The sequence below is a fragment of the Canis lupus genome, chromosome 33, assembly GCF_011100685.1.
Source record: "Canis lupus familiaris isolate Mischka breed German Shepherd chromosome 33, alternate assembly UU_Cfam_GSD_1.0, whole genome shotgun sequence".
In the NCBI taxonomy this organism is placed as follows: domain Eukaryota; kingdom Metazoa; phylum Chordata; class Mammalia; order Carnivora; family Canidae; genus Canis; species Canis lupus.
Window position 1 is genome coordinate 28,966,412 of NC_049254.1, and position 17,731 is coordinate 28,984,142.

The 17,731-nt window shown below is 34.5% G+C and overlaps 1 protein-coding gene across 3 annotated transcripts in view; it reads right to left on the reverse strand.

Moving 5' to 3' along the window:
* Positions 1-17,731, reverse strand: part of ZNF148 (zinc finger protein 148) — a 119,676-nt gene that overhangs the window by 42,754 nt on the left and 59,191 nt on the right. The gene's annotated exons all lie outside the window — the stretch shown is intronic.

The following is a 17,731-nucleotide window of genomic DNA, read 5'->3' on the forward strand; positions in this document are numbered from 1 at the left end:
ATATGGCTTAAGGTCACTGCTATGTTCAAGACAATACTAAATACACAACAAATAAATGCCACAAGATGCTATCCTATCTTCAGATCTCCGTTTTCACAAATAAGAAAGATGCTTGTCCTAAAACAAAAAGAAAAAAACAAAAATGCACCAAGACACTTAGGTCAGTAATGGTAGTGCCAATTCTCATCACAACTGATCGTAGTCATCTGCTCTTTAATACTACATTTTGCATCTATCCTTGAAATGAAACACAAGAACCTTAAAACTAAAAACCTTTCAAGTCAGGTTGCCCGGGGGACTTAGTGGTTTAGCGCCTGCCTTCAGCTCAGTGTGACCCCGGGGTCCTGGGATCGAGTCCCGCATCGGGCTCAGTGCATGGAGCCTGCTTCTCCCTCTGCCTGTGTCTGCCTCTTTCTCTCTGTGTCTCTCTCATGAGTAAATAAATAAAATCTTAAAAAAAAAAAAAAAAAAAAAAAAAAACTTTTCAAGTTAACAGGCTCTGAAACATATTAAACATCCTTGACCTTTCCACCATGTGAGGTTGCAATGAGAAGTCTGCAACCTGGAAGAGGGCTCTCACTCCACCATGCTGGCATCCTGATTCTAGACTTCTAGCCTCTGAAACCGTGAGAAACAAACCTCTGTTCTTTATAAGCTAGAATAAATAAATAACTTCTCAATAACAATCCAGGAAGTACCATGTACCAGTGGCTACATTTTCCAAAACATACACTAAAGGATGGTGCAAAAGATTATAAATATCTTACAGATTCACAGTGTAAAGGTGGAAGGAAGACAGCTGTGTAAAAAGGATTCAGGAGGAAAATGCGACATAAGGCAAGGATTTCAGGATGACAAAATAATGAATCAGAAGCTTTCATAAATTCCTGAGGTGTAGGCAGTATAAGAATCAGAAATCAAAAAGAACCCTGGTACAAAAACAGGATATAAATGATTACTAGGTTAATCATTCTACCAGGTTATAGAAGAGTAATAGCGAATCTTCTTATGGCTTCTTTTGGTATCATTATTTGCAACATAAAATAAAATGGTAAAATCACCAACAACAAGGCTTTGGAATACAGACATGTTACTACCTCTGAAGTGATGTGTACTGAAATAACAAAACTTAGGCTGGGTGTGAGACAGGAGGGATGATTACAGACTATGTAAGCAGCTGCTGAACTGCTCTGCCCCATTTTGCAAGGGCACCAAGAAGTAATTCCAACATTTCTGTCAGCTTCTAAACTGTAAAAAAAAAAAAAAAAAAAGAAAAAGAAAAGTGAAAAAGAAAATGTAGGCATGAAGCAGTAAGAAATAGAGGGATTCCTTTTAGCAAAAGTGCTGAGTATAAAGCAAATTCTCAATAAATTCTGCATTTAACAGATATTCACAAACCAAGGAAGAGCCTTTATGTGTAAACAGTGAAAAGAATTAATCAATGTATCTAAACTTTTCAGTTATCTCTACATATATAGAAAGTGGTATATGTACTAGCATTTTCAAATGTAAGGCATACTTTTAACATTTGAAAGCACAGCCTCAAACCTAGAAGTATCAATGGATTGAAACACTGTGAAGGTTAGGCACACAGGAAGTTACATTTTCAGAATGTATCAACAGGCTTATTACCATAAATGGAATAAATTAATCTCTTCTACATATAACATAACCACACACTAAAGTATACACATCCAGCCTAAGGTGCTTAGAAAAGATGGAGGTAGCTCCAAACATAAAGAGATGGATAGGTATGATGATAATAGTAAGTCAGCTGGAAAGAATGAGTCACAAAAAGTCTGAGAAAACCTAAGTCTTCTTTGGCCTTAAGAAGACAACCATAACCACATGTTTTTATAAAAATATGAAAACTCTTTTTTAAAGTAGGCTCCACAGCAAGCATGGAGCCCAGCATGGGGCTTGAACTCATGATCCTGAGATCCAGACCTGAACTGAGATCAAGAATCAGATGCTTAAACCCACTGAGCCACTCAGGCACCCCAAAACATAAAAACTTCTTAAGCATGATAAAAGAGACCATAATTCATCGATGTTGTTTATTCATTCCTTTGAGAACTATCTTTACTAGAAAATCAAGTTCTCAGTGTTATTTTTCACTTAAAATAAACCAAAGTGTAATTAATCAAAGCAGCATCTACAGATACGTGATATCTGAAAAGACTAGTTTGCTGGATTTTTGAAACATTCATTAGAGCATCAAGGAAATCAACAGACTAGGAAATATGTCAAATTAAAAAAAAAAAAAAAAACAGAAACTTTGGTTTCTTCCTTATCACTTAAGCTTTACCATTCCACCTCATCCCGTGTATAACTTCTTCTCAGATGAGACCTGAATTTCAATGCTATTTTCACTACCAACCCAGACATAGCATCAAACTGTCAATCACCCATCCTCCTATCCTTCTTTCATAAGCTCTGACAAACTCACCTAAAACCTGAAGCCCCCTCTAGACCTCTCCCTTTGAGACTAGGGAAGTGGTCAGGGAGGACTCCTATGTCATACCTACCTTCCATACTCCTCTAACTTCCTCCCCAACACTTTTAGAAGAGGTAGAGTCCTTGCCCCTTGCCACAGCCCAAGCTGGTACGTTCTTGCTACTTCTAAAATATACCTATTAAATTGATGTTTTCCTCATTTTTTATTGCTCTCACTTCATTCTCCTGATCTTAAATATAAAGGCAATCTCTCTACAGGGAAAAAAAATCCTTCCCTCGATTCCTATGATCACTAGTACATCAAGCCCAGAATCCACAATGACTCTTTCAAGACTTTTTTCATTTCTGGCCCCCAAATAAACAAACTATCCTACTTTTATATTTATTTTATGCACTTGTATCTTATCTTGATATCTACAAGAAAGATATTCTTTGGTATTTCCCATAATGGCTTATTTATTCGTGCAACAGCTACTAAGTGCTTGCTATGTGCTAAACTCAGTCTTAATTTTTGTTAATAATTTAACAAAAGCTTTATAAATTTACTAAAATTCTAACACGTACAGAGCATAATTCTAGATACTGAGAATATATTCAAAATATAATAAGGTCTCTTTTTCAAAGGCCTTAAAAATGTACGTGGGGAGTTTTGATGCATTACAAAAACAAAATGAAACAAAACAAAAACAAAAACAAAAAATCCCACATCTAGCAATTTAAGATAGTACATGTTAGACTCAAACTAAATGAATGGTACCAGGAATAAGGGCAGGAATCAAAGGGAAAATTAATGAGATTGGAAAGAACCACAAAAGGCTTCATGAATGAAACAAGAGACTTAATCAGAGCTACAAGTGTATCATATATACATACTCCTTTTATTTTTTCCTTCCAAACCTGCTACCCTTCCCAACTTCTTCCTTCCAGATTCAATAATCTTAATAAGTGATATAACAAATGTGAAATATACTAAAATAAATTTGCCAGATATAGTGTGTGATGAATAAATATTTCATTTGGGTTGCACATTTTAATCTACCCTCTACTCACAACTCCCAGGTTAAGAAGGATCATATTGGATTCTTCCTTTTCTTCATTATCAGTTTAACCTACATCCATATCCAGCAACACTCTAACTTTATCAACCTTGTTGTTTTAAGGCATTATCATCTCCCCCATATACTCTCCCATGAAAAAATGGATATAAAATTGTTTTTTGGGGATGCCTGGGTGGCTCAGTCGGTTAAGTGTCTGTCTGCCTTCGGCTCAGATCATGATCTCAGAGTCCTGGGATCCAGTTCTGTGCCAAGCTCCCTGCTAAGTGGGGACTCTGCTTCTCCCTTTCCCTCTGCCACCCCCTCTGCTCATGCTCTTTCCCTCTGTTGTGATAAATAAATAAAATATTTACACACACACACACACACACACACACACCTGTTTTCCTGTCACCTCCCTAGTGAGGAATCTACAATAGCTCCTTGTTGCCCATGAAATCAATTATACACTCCCCAGCTCAGCTTTCAAGATTCTATATGATCTACTTTACAGAAGAGACTTAGGTCACTTGGCAGAAGTAGGTGGCCTTACCACCTCTCCTATTTCTGGAGCCACATGATTCTTTCCATTTTCAATTTCCTCTCTACTCTGTGCTACTCACTCCATTCTTACCTATCTCCAAAACTCTGCTGCCTTTCTAAAATAATCTCTATCACAGCTACATCTTCTCTGCCCAAAAGCACACTTACATTTCCCCTATAAAATCATTTCTCGTGAACCAAAATTTTTCTCACCCAATTTCCTTCTTCTGGCTAAACTTTTACAAAGAATAATCTCTAATGAGAATATCGACAAGATAACTGCTCCAAATTTAGAGAAATGGTTATTCCTGAGAGTAAAAGTACACATCCATATAAAAAGGATATATTTATTACTAGAAGGGAACTGATTCAAAGTATTACACCCAGGAAGCAAAATCAAGTGTTTGAATGTAAAAAGAAAGATTTAACACAATTAACTGTACTGCAAACATACTGTCTAAAGAATAATGTCAGCAATATTGGGGAATATTCATGGAGTCCGGAAAAAGAGAAAATTAAGACCAAGAGTGTCTGTGTGTGTCTGTGCGTGCACGCGCATGTGTCTATTTCCAAGATAGTTTTGGCAAGAAGAGTTAAGTGTAACTGGTCAATAAGAATATTTCTGACTCCAAGCTCACCAAGTCACAGAATAGGGCAAGGAGGGGAAGCAGCACATGATGAAACAGGCCTGTGTGTGATCCATGAACTATATAACCCTTACTTCTGCCTGACCCAGGATTGCATTCAAAATTTTGAAGGGAGCTATATTTATCAGAGTTTGACAAAGTCCACAGTTATCTTTTGATCTTGAAGGGTTCAGGGATCCACTGTTCACGGCAAATATTCTAATACTTCTTATGATAAATCTACATTTTGGTTGCTATGCTAGCAACTTAAAAGCTACATAACTGTAAGATGAAGTAGATGAAGTGCTCAAATCAAGCTGTCTTACCTAATACAGTGCTGACTACCCCCACCCTACCTGGACATTCCATTCTTTCAAATTCCATTAAATTTCTCTTCCTCATGGAATTTCTTCTCAATCCATCCTTCTAGTATATAACCTTCGTTTTGTAAGAGTTTCAGTAAATCTTTATCAATGGTTCTCAAAGTGTGGTACAGGGACTCCTGAAAGTCCCTGACACCCTTCCAGGTTGTCCAGAAGATCAAAAATACTTCCATAATGATACTGGCTTTTTTCCACTCTCCTCTCATGAATACACACTGGTAGTTTCCAAAAGCTAACATGTGCTGTCACCACAGAGTAAATGTATTAGCAAATATGAGAATCCAGTTATGTTACAATAAGCCAGATAATATACATATTAATAAAACCGCAAAATACATTCTTAACTTTTTGTTTTAGAAAACAAGGTTAAAGTCCACTAGAAATGTTGTATGTTATTTTTCGTAGAACTAGAACATACAGTACTATGTATATGGAACAACAAAAGACCCCGAATATCAAAAAACAATCTTGAGGAAGAACAAAGCCAGAGGCATCACAATCCCAGATTTCAAGATATAATGCAAAGCTATAGTAATTATAACAGTATGGTACTGGCACAAAAACAGACACATAGATCACTGGAACAGAAAAGAGACTCCAGAAATAAAATCACAATTATATGGTTAATTGACCTAGTGACAAAGAAGGCAAGAACACACAATGGGGGAAAAATCAGTCTCTTTAATAAACAGTGCTGTGAAAACTAGACAGCTACATGCAAACAATAAAATTGGACACTTTCTTACATCATACATGAAATTAAATTCAAAACAGACTAAAGACCTAAATGGGAGGTATAATACCATAAAACCCCTAGACAAAAACATAGGCAGTAACCTCTTTGATATCAGCTGGCCAAGGAAACATTTTTCTAGATATGTCCCCTCAGGCAAGGGCAAAAGCAAAAATAAACTATTAGGATTACATCAAAATAAAAGGATTTTGTACAGCAAAAGAAACCATCAACAAAATGAAAAGGTAATGTACTGAATGGGAGAAGACATTTGCAAAGGATTATGTCTGATAAGGGATTAATAACCAAAGTATATAAAGAACTTATACAACTCAACTCAAAAAAAACAAAACAAAAAGCCCTACAAATAACCCAATTAAAAAGCGGGCAGAGGATCTGAATAAATATTTTTCCAATGAAAACACAGATGGTCAACCGACACAAAAAGGTGTTTGCTAATCATCAGGGAAATCCAAATCAAAACCACAATGAAATATCACATCTGTCAGACTGGCTAGAATCAAAAAGGCAAGAAACAGGAAGTATTGGTGAGGATGTGGAAAAAAACTCTCATGCAGTATTGGTAGAATATAAATTGTCCACTGTGGATAGGAGTGTGGAGGTTCCTCAAAAACCTAGAAAGTGAAATACCTTACAATCCAGTAACTCCACTACTGGCTATTTACCCAAAAAAAGCAAAAACACTAATCTGAAAAAATATATGTACCTCTATGTTTATTGCAGCAGTATTTGTAATAGCCAACATATGGAAGCAACTTAAGCGTCCAATAATAGGTAACTAGATTAAGATGTGCTACATGCACACATAATGGAGTATTTCTCGGCCATAAAAAAGAATGAGATTGTGCCTTTGCAACAATATGCACAGACCTATAGGACAGTATGCTAAGTAATATAAATCAGAGACAGAAATAAAAATACCATATACTTTTACTTCTATGTGGAATCTAAAAAACAAATGTACAAATAAATCAAAAATAGCAGAAACAGATCCATTAATAATGGAGATAAACTGGTGATTGCCAGTGAAGAAGGGGTAGGAGGATGGCAAAATAGGTAAAGGGAGTGGGAGGTACAGGCTTTCTGTTATGGAATGAATAAGTAACAGGGATAGAAGATACACCATAGGGATTATAGTCAGTGGTACTGTAATAGCATTGTATGGTGACAGATGGTAGCTACGCTTGTGTAAAGCACATCATAACACACAGAGCTGTCAAGGATCACTACACTGTACACCTGAAACAATGGTACACAGTATGATACTGTGTGCCAACTACGCTTCAACAAAACAGTAAATTAAAAAAGAAAGATAGCCTTTGTTAGGAAGTAAAAAAATACTGCAATTGGTGGATGGCAGTTAGCTAATGATTTGCCCATATAATCTTTTAAAAGGTTCTATGTTAACTTGCAATGGGATGTTATTTATAAATTAATAAATAAAAATTTTAATTTCTCAAATGATACATAATGATATATATAACCAACATAAGCAAGAGTTGTTAGGAGCATTCAAACGTTTTTAAGAGTCAAAGAGTCGCAAGATCAGAAATTTTGAGAGCTGCTGACCTAGGTACACCTTAACTATATACTTTGTTCCCTTCCTCCTCTCCATTCAATCTCTTTTAATACAGATACCTGGACTCCACCGACATAAAGAAAGTAGTATAGAATGTGTTTGCATGCATGAGGCAGCAGACATACATGTATTTCCTAGTTTTGTCCACTGAGATTACCAAGGAGCAAGGACGTTTAACACACCTAGCACGCAGAATTTAGGTTCTAAACACTATTATCCAAATAAGAGAAACTGAGGCTCCTTGGAAAAGTAACTGACTCCAGAGCTCGGTGGAACAGGAGAAACAGAAGATGACCCTGGAACATCCAGACACTAAAGGGTCAGAAAAAGGATGGACAGGTGTCAAAAGGACATGAACCAATCTGGAGGAGCTCTTGGCCAACAAAGCTGGAACAACTTGAGCAACAAAATAAACACCACAGTACTGGATTGGAACTCATAGAATAAAATGAATATCCATACTGATGTAAATTGAAATAACCGAAAAAAATTAATAGGGGAGAAGGGTTAGCTACCATTAACACAAATACAGCAAGAAGGAAAATACAAGATAACAGTTAGGCAAACACCACATTAATAACTACGACCAGCAGGGTCCACTAATGGATGCTTAACATCAGTAGGTAGAAATTTGAGGAGGTATCAGATATTTTTTTAATAATTTTTTAAAAAGATTTTATTTATTTATTCATGAGAGACACAGAGAGAAAGAGGCAGACACACAGGCAGAGGGAGAAGCAGGCTCCATGCAGGGAGCCCCATGCGGGACTCAATCCCAGGACTCCAGGATCATGCCCTGGGCTGAAGGCAGACATTAAACCTCTGAGCCACCCAGGAATCCCAAGATATCAGATATTTAAACAGACTCAAAGATATTTTTTAATTACAAAGGAAAAAATCATGACCTTATAGTGAAAAAAACTGATACTACCTCAACAAAGAATCAATCAACCACCTCAATCAAATAATCAAGATATTATTATTATCACCAGTAATAAAACATATCAACATTTTGTACCAACAATCCTTTCGGTGGGGTTGTCAAAAATGCAGAGCTTCAATCTGATCATGAGAAAATATCAAACTCGAACTGAGAGACATTTTACAAAATAACTGACCAATACATCAAGTATCAAGTGTCAAGGTTATAGAAGACAAGGAAAGATTGAACTGCTTCAGAATGGAGATTTAAGAAGATGGAAAAACTAAATACAGTGTAGGATCTTGCACTGAATCCTTGAACAGAAAAAGAGCATCTGGAGATAAACAAATGAAATTCAAATAAGGTCTGTAGTTTTACCAACAGTAAGTTCCTGGTTTTGTTAACTGTAATAATGGTTGAATAAGCTTTGATATGAGAGGAAGCTGTGTGATGGGTTTATATGCACTCTACACCATTTCTACAACCTTTTTATATATCTAAAATTATTACAAAATAAAAACTTAAGAAAATTTCAACTTTTCTAACTACAAAAATATTTAACATTCCAAAGTTACATACTGTATACATTAAATACGTATAGGTCTTTTGTATATCAATTATTCCTGAATAATGATGTTTTAAAAAGTCATTAGCATTTACATGGTCTTCTAAATTTGTGGTTCCTCCTCCTCAGCGTGATAAACAAAGATTCATCTACCATTTACTGCGTGCTAGGCACTGTCCACTGTCCTAGGTTCCTAAGTGGTAGGGAGGGCAATGAGGAGGGAGGGCAGCACATGCTCTCTAGCCTGTACAGTCTATTGCAGTTCATCTCACAATTAACACTATTTTCATCCCATTTTAAAAATAAGAAAACTAAGGCCCAGGAAGGCTAAGTTACCTGTCTAAAATCCCCCTAATTAAGAGGGGAAATCAAAATTTATACTTATGTCTTCAAAATCTAGCAACTGAAATCTTAACTGCTGTGATCTGTGAATTAATTATTACCTCATGTTACCAATAAGAAAACTAAAACTTGAGGGAAGTGTCTTACCTAAGCTATTATATATCAACACTAGAACTTAAACCAAAATCTTGTATCTTTTAGTCCAGTGTTAGTTCCATTACTATAACAGCTTCTTAATAAATCAAAATTGTTAAAACTTATTTTAAAATAACTTTTACAAGAACATTTTACTTTTCCAAATATGAGCTACAGTTTGCTTGCTGACAGAATATGGAAAAGATTTTAGCAGTTCTAGAATGGCTACTATGAAAGGGAAAGAAAATGATTTTAACTTTTTGTTAAGTGAACAAAACATCACCAATATTTGGGTAAACCAAATATTTGAGTTTTCAATCCTAACTCTCCAATTACTATCTGGCTGAACTTGGCTTCCGGGAGTAGTATGGAAAAACAAGAAAAGCCTAAGTGGGGAGTTAAAGGAAATACAGACTAATTCCAAAAAATATCACTAGCAGTGTGAGCCTGAACTAAAATTAAGTCACTTGGAACTTTTTTCAACTATAAAATGGAGGAAATAATCCTCACGGAATTCCTGCAGAGTTAAAAGAGATTATGTATGTAAAGTATGAACTACAATACACAGCAGTAGATAGTAGACAAATTCTTGATGCCACTAATTATCATAATCATTTCTTTATCTCTTAATCATGGTAGTAATAATATCCAGCTTATATACAACAGAAAATCAAATGAGATTACATCAAGAGAACCTTGAAAACTTTCAAGTTCTAAACAAACAGTTATGGTTATTAATTATTATCATACAATTACAGATGCCTAACTGCTTAGATACACAAAGGGTTACCAATTTCTACAGAACATCTCCACTTAGACATCCTATTATCTAAATCAGTGTTTCACATCAGAACCTCCTTCCAAATTCTCTGCCTTTCAATACGCTATATTACCTCAGTCTCCTGTTTAAAGACCTCTTTTAATTTTCTTCTCCACTGCCAATCCAAGACCAAGTCCACTTGTTTTTTTCTCCCTCAACATCATTTACAAATCTAGAAAGTATATTTCCCAGTTCCCACTCTAGATCATTTATAAAGATATTAAGTTGGAAATCTCAAAAACTACAAGGAAGAATAACTGGTGAACTATTATGGACTACAAATTGACCAGGATATATCAAGACTCTTAAGAAATCTATACTAAAGAAATAATCTCACATGGCAACAGTGTCTACATATAACATAACAGCATTCTTTATGATAGTAGAAACAAAAGTGCAAACAGTCTAAATATCCAGTTAATAAAGACTGAGATATATTAATTACAACACAACTATTTGACATTATACAGTTATAAAAAATTTTAGTTTGGGATAATTTTAATGACATAGTGAAATGCTCATGGTTTGATTACTAACATGTAATTATGTAGTAAGTATATTTTACAATTTTATACCAACACACAAATACATATGCAGCAAATTTTATACAAACACAAATACATAGACAGAAAAACAAAGAAAAAGGAAACACTAAAATGCTAACAGGGAAATGTTAGTAGTGATTATCCTAGAGTAGTGACAGTACAGCAATTTTTTGCTATCTTCTTTATAGTTTTAGAATTTTTACATTTCCTCAACAAGTATGTGTTACTTTATAATCTTAAAAAAATTAAGTCCAGTGTTAGTATAAATCCCTAGTATTAACCAAAGAAAACCATCTTTATCATTATCTTAACATATTAAGTTGTTCTAAGAACTAAAATATTAAGCCAGCAAAGTGAAACTGAAAAAAATCTCTACGGGTGAATGGGGGGGGGTGGGGGGAAAGCCATCAAATAAACCTTGATCCCTATCTCACATCATCAGCAAAAATAAATTCCAAACAGATTATTAAAGCTTCTAGAAGTTAACAAAATAAAGTATCTTTGTGACTTTGGGGTAGGCAAGAATTCTTATAGAAGATACACAAAACACTAACCAAAAGGAAAATTCTTATATATTAGATATTATTCACATTAATTTCTATGTATCAAGAGTAAAAAGGCAAATCAGAGTAGAAAGATAAGAGATATACACGAAGATATATATAAATATCTCCAACAAACAGATAAAGAATTACTACAATTCTGTAAAAGAATAGAAAAATGAACAAAAGATAAACATGTGCCTTACAAAAAAATAATTATCCAAATTGCCAGTAAGTGTGAAACAAAAAAAAATTTGCTACTTTTCAGTGAAACACAACCTGAAATCACACTATAATACTACTACCAAACCAAAATGGCTAAAATTAAAAGGAATGACAATACCAAGTATCAAGAATATGGGCAATTAATATAAATTGGCAAAACTACTTAGAAAATTTTTGCCACTACCTACTAAAGCTGAATATATAAATATCCAAATTCAATCCTAAGTACATAACCAACAAAAATGAGTATATACATGCACCGAAAGACACATCCAAGAATATTCACATCAGTATTTTTAACAATAGCTCACATCCTGAAACAATCTAAATGCCTATTATACTAGAATAGGTAAATTTTGTTATATTCACACAACTGAGGCTTATATAGAAATAAGAATTCCATTACATGCCACAATGTGGATACATCTCACAATCTGAACCACGAAATCAGATACTAGAGAGTGCACACTTCTATTTATAAACGTATAAAATCAGGTAAAACCACCAGGCCATGCTAAAAGTGTTATGGTAGCAGTTATTTTCAAGAATCAGAAAAGGGTTGTGACTAAGATAGATAGAAGACAAGGAGGGCCTCTTAGATGCTAGTAATAATGTTCTATGCCTTGATCTGAGCAGTGGTTACTCAACAATGTTCACTTCTGAGAAAATTCCTCACTTACAATTTCTGTATGTTTCTGTATGTTTTATATTTCAATAAGAAGACATATGCCTAGAGAGAGTGTTACAAATGTGCAGATACATACAAATAGATATAAACACAAGGAACATGCTTATGTATACAGGCATGATCCTTTCACCATTATTACTTCATTCAAACAAATCTAATAGTAACATAAATATCCATCAATATTACCTTAAATAAGGCACACCAATTACTGGTCATTAAAATAAATTTTATATTCAATAACAAAATTTTTATGTGTTTTAAATGAACATAGCTAACCTCAAAAGCATACAAATAGCATCACCTAATATATATAAAACAAAATATATGCATATTTTCATAAGATACTTTAAAAACATATTATATAGAAATAAATATACATACATACACACTCTGCATGTTTGTTTATAAATTAACAATTCCCAGAAGGATATCAAAATAAGTAGGTATCTTTTGGGAATTAAAGTAAGTGTTGGAAACATTTTTTACTCTTTATTGTGTTCTAAATGATTTTAATCTTTACAATGACTATGTTATCATTTATAATAACCTACATCATACTATTATGAAAAAACCAAAGTAGGTATCTCTGAGGCTGATCTAGCAAAGCTGACTCTATAGCCTTGTCCATTATTATTTTCAATTTGGGTACTACTGTTGTAAGCAAGAGAGTATAACGCTCATTCAGTACCACTGTCTCATAATTCCAGATCAATTAGATATCAAAGATCAGACAGGACTATATTAAAAGATGTTATAAAACTGGCTAGGTTATTAAAGTCATCTAGAGGGACGCCTGGGTGGCTCAGTGGGTAAGCGTCTGCCTCGGGCTCAGGGCGTGATCCTGGAGTATCAGGATCGAGTCCCACGTGGGGCTCCCTGCAGGGAGCCTGCTTCTCTCTCTACCTGTCTCTGCCTCTCTCTCTGTGTCTCTTGTGAATAAATAATGAAAAATAAATTAAATCAAATAACTTTAAGAGCATGGGAGGATTCTACAAAATATACCAATGTGAGTTAGCTTCCTAATACAACCTCTTAAAAGAGATACCTTGACTCATCTGCTTATCAAGTAAACTGAAATAATAAATAAGTAGTAGTATGACTCACACTAGAAGAAACTATGAAGTACAATTATTTACACCATGTTTTCTCCTCATATATTGATTCCTATCAAATATGGCATTTTCTAAGATCTATATAGCCTGTGAATAAAATCTCATTAAAAAAAAAACGACATAAATTACCAACTCTTCCCCTTAAAATAAGCTCAATTAATGAATCTATTTATGAAAATGATATCCAAAGAGTATGCTGAAGTAAAAAGTATTTGAATGGGAAGAATAAAAACACTTCTTAAAACATAGAGCCCCAATAGTAGCCAATGCAATCACCTCAAAAGACAAGGATCCCAACAGCCAACGAACATAACAAAACTACTTCTAAATCCCTCAGATGAACTCTAAAAGAAAATGGTAATAAGAACTGGCTACAAGTAATAAATGTTAAAAAAAAAAAAAAGTATACAATGTAATGGGGATAATAAGTGGGGAGTTAGCTAGAAAGAGAAGAAACATATCCTACCAATGACTAAGCAAATAAATATGAAGGCAAACAGATTTGTTACCTCCCGGGATGCTTGTGAAAGAGCATTTGTCACCAATAAAAGCAAGCCAATTCTGGAATTCAACCAGAGTACAAAAAATATGGAAAAATAAAAAGTATCTTAAAATCACTGAAATGGGTTAGTTATTTTTTCTTTTTTTCTTTTTTTAATAAGAGGGAAAAAGGTACCCATTACAAGACAGATACTCAAATTGCTACATCTGCATATTAGGTTTTTATTGACTAGAATAAGAGGCATATGTGAAAATAACTATACAATCCTTCTGAAATAACAGGATTTAAAGGAATTTAAAATCTAAAAAACAAACAAACAAAGGTCTTATACCAATGGCCAAATACATTTTGAGCTTCCTAGGCCATTAAACAAAATAATCATAAATATGAAATGCATGAAAGTATTCCTACAGTTTTGTTCATGCTGTTTTATAGCAGATATTCATGACTAAAATAAAATGCTACACAAATGAAGTATATTTTTTCAGGAGTTATAAATACCTGAAATACTTTACATTTTATTATATCATTCTATGACTAGGACATGATTTTTTTATAGCTCCTCATTTACAAAATCCTCTTGCTCAAGTGATATAATCCAACAGTTTTCTAAAAAACAAATGTGGCATATAGCATTATGAATTACAACTTGCTCCAATTTGTCAACACAAACATGTCTTTAATCTTTATTATGCTTGCCATCAAACTGGAAAAATAGGGGGATCCCTGGGTGGCTCAGCGGTTTAGTGCCTGCCTTTGGCCCAGGGCGTGATTCTGGAGTCCCAGGATCGAGTCCCATATCAGGCTCCCTGCATGGAGCCTGCTTCTCTCTGCCTGTGTCTCTGCCTCTCGCTTTCTCGGTGTCACTCATGGATAAACAAATAAAATCTCAAAAAAAAAGAAAGGAAGAATAAAGACCATAAAGAGCTAAGATTTCTCAATTCCTACTGAATGAATATAAGAATTAAAAGAATGAACCAAATACTTTTTCCACTTTTCTAAAATAAATTTAGTTTGAGTTAAAAAGCTTTCTAGCACAGTGTTTCCACTAAAATTTTCTGCAATGTTAGAAATAACCTAAACTGTTATTAACAATCATTAACATTAATTAACCTAATTAATTAACCTAAACATTAACCTAATGTTAATAACCTAAACTGTTATTAACAATCTAAGAAAACTCAAAATTCAACTTTAGTTTTTAGTTAACAAAACAATATGAAATAAAGTTCTTTGTGGCTTCCAAATGAAGGAACAAATAAAAGAAGAAAATCACTAATACGCTCAATATTTATTTTTACAAGTCTTCAGCACAGAATCTAAAAAGGATGAAACACCTTATAACTTAAGTTTTCACACTTTTGGGGACCTGGGCCATATCATTCTAGATTAATGCCCCCTCTTTAATTCAAAAATATATATTCATGATCCCAAGACCTCCCTTCACCATTATGCCACATTAGTGGGAATGGCTAAGTAAAAATAAGTGATATGACTTCTTGTGTATGTTGTGTTGTGGTCTACTATCAAGCAATGTTATACAAATCCTAAATTCTGCTCTTTGGTATATGGTATGAGACAACTTTTCATTGACTCATTCTCAGAATGGACTCAAATTTACCTAGGAGGAGTAGCAGAACTCAGTTACAAATTATCCGTACATGTGGAATATGAAACAGACATTTAAGAAGTATTAGAAGAATAAGAAGTTAAGAAAAGTTCAAAGTATACTGGTAAATGGAAACAGTAGATAAAACAGCATGATCCTATGTCTGGTGTACATATCAAAAAAGCACAGAAGTAAAAAAAAAAAAAAAAAAAAAAAAAAAAAAGGCACAGAAGTACATATACCAAAATGTTAGGAGTGTATAGCTATCTGGTGTTGGGAGTATGATAGGGTATTTATCATATACCTATATTCACACAAAAATCTAATGAATGTTCACAGCAGATTTTTAATAGCCAAAATATGTAAACTAAAATGTCCTTCAGTAAGTGAATGGTTAAACTATGGTACATCAACACCATGGAATACTATTCTGATAATAAAAAGGAACTAAAATAAATAAATAAATAAATAAATAAATAAATAAATAAATAAATAAATAAATAAATAAATGGGAGCAAGTTACTAATACGCACAAGAACTCAGATGGCACTCAAAGGCATTTGTTAAAGTGAAAAAAGTCAAATCTCTAAAGGTCATACACTACGTGAGTCCACTGATAAAACATTCTCAAAATGCCAAAAACAGAGGTGGAAAATGAATCAGGGAGAGGATAGCCAGGGGTTAGAAATGGTGGAAGAAGTGTGACCACAAAGGGGTAATACCACAGAGATCTTTGTCATGATGGATTGATTCTGACTCCTGACTGTGATGATGGTTATACATACCTACATGTGTGATAAAGTATACAGCATGGACATATTATAGCAAGGTCAGTTTCCTGATTTTGAGACTGTACTATAATTATGTAGAATTTAAGCACTAGAGGAAACTAGGTGAAGGGTACATGGGACCTCTCTACTAATTCTGTAACTTCCTATGAATCTATGTAGTTTCAAAATTAAGTTTAAACCAAGTAAAAGGATAAATCTTTTCCCTTCCTCCCTTCCTCTTCCTGTCCCTCCCTCTTCACCTGCTCTCCATGGACCATTCACTCCTAAAGCCATAAGCTGAAGCATCACTAAGTATGAGATCCTGGACAATATAAACGGGCATGTGCTGCACAAAGCAAGATGTCAAGGTGTAAGCAGGGTGAAGAGGTTCTTCACAGAAGACAACTCAGGATGAAGTGCCAGAACTCAAGCACCATAAGGGTCTACGTTATAGGGGAAAGGTAGCCTGGAGCAAGATGTTGGAAGCTAAGTGAGGCGAAGAAGGTACAAAGTGTGAGCATGGACCAGCACAGTGAATAAGGAGGACTCCATATGGTGATGAGGTCCAGTACAAGTTGTCAAAGCACACGCAGGCAGGAGGGTATGGACTTCCATGGAGTATAGTAACCTTGACAGAGGAAGAGGGCATCTACACAGGAAGATGGAGTGACAAATGGTTTACACAGGGCAGGTGGGGGAGATGAGATCAATAAGGAAATATATTAATGATAAAGAAAGCCAGGTTTCTCACTGTCTGAGAAGAGTTATAAAATATGGAAGAGAGAACCTAAAACGTACTCTCTGGTAATGGGCTGTAATTGGAGGGATCAGAGTGATTCATAGTTTTAGAATACTGATAGATATAGAGATAATTACAGGTAGAAGGGTGTGTGTGTGTGTATATATACACACACACACACACACAAATGTATATAACTATATAAATACATATATTCTCTGGCTTTGTTCCCTGACAGGCCTGGAAGCAGCTGTATCTCAACAGCAATGAGCAGCACATTAGGCACCCAGATCTTGCCTTCTAAAAGCCATTCTCCACTAAAATGAACTAGGGCTCCTTAAAAAATGCTGATTCCAGTAGTGAAGCAGGAAACGTGTAAGTCGGGCCTAAAACATCTTATGACAGAAGGTAAGGATGTGCTAAAAAGATTGATGGGACATGTCAAAAGAACATAGAAGTTAGCTTGAAGAAGCTCCAAAGGACCAAATCTTAAGCCAAGCATTAAAATAATCACAGTAATAGAGTTTCACCAAGTTAATAATACTCCTAATCCCATTCTGATACAATAAACAAATTAAAAACTGTAATGAGGAATAAGATTAACTTTACAGTGACAAAATTTGCCAGATGCCACTTTACTCAACTTATCAAAGTGAACCATCACAATGGGGCAAATAAAAATCACATGCCACATATTAGAAATGCAATGCAGAAAAAACACAGCATCACTTTTTGCAATATACGTCCCAAAGATAGTAACTTAAGTACCATTAAGAGGAAAAATCAGATAAACTCAAACTGAGAAACATTCTACAAAAGAAATGGTCTATAATCTTCAA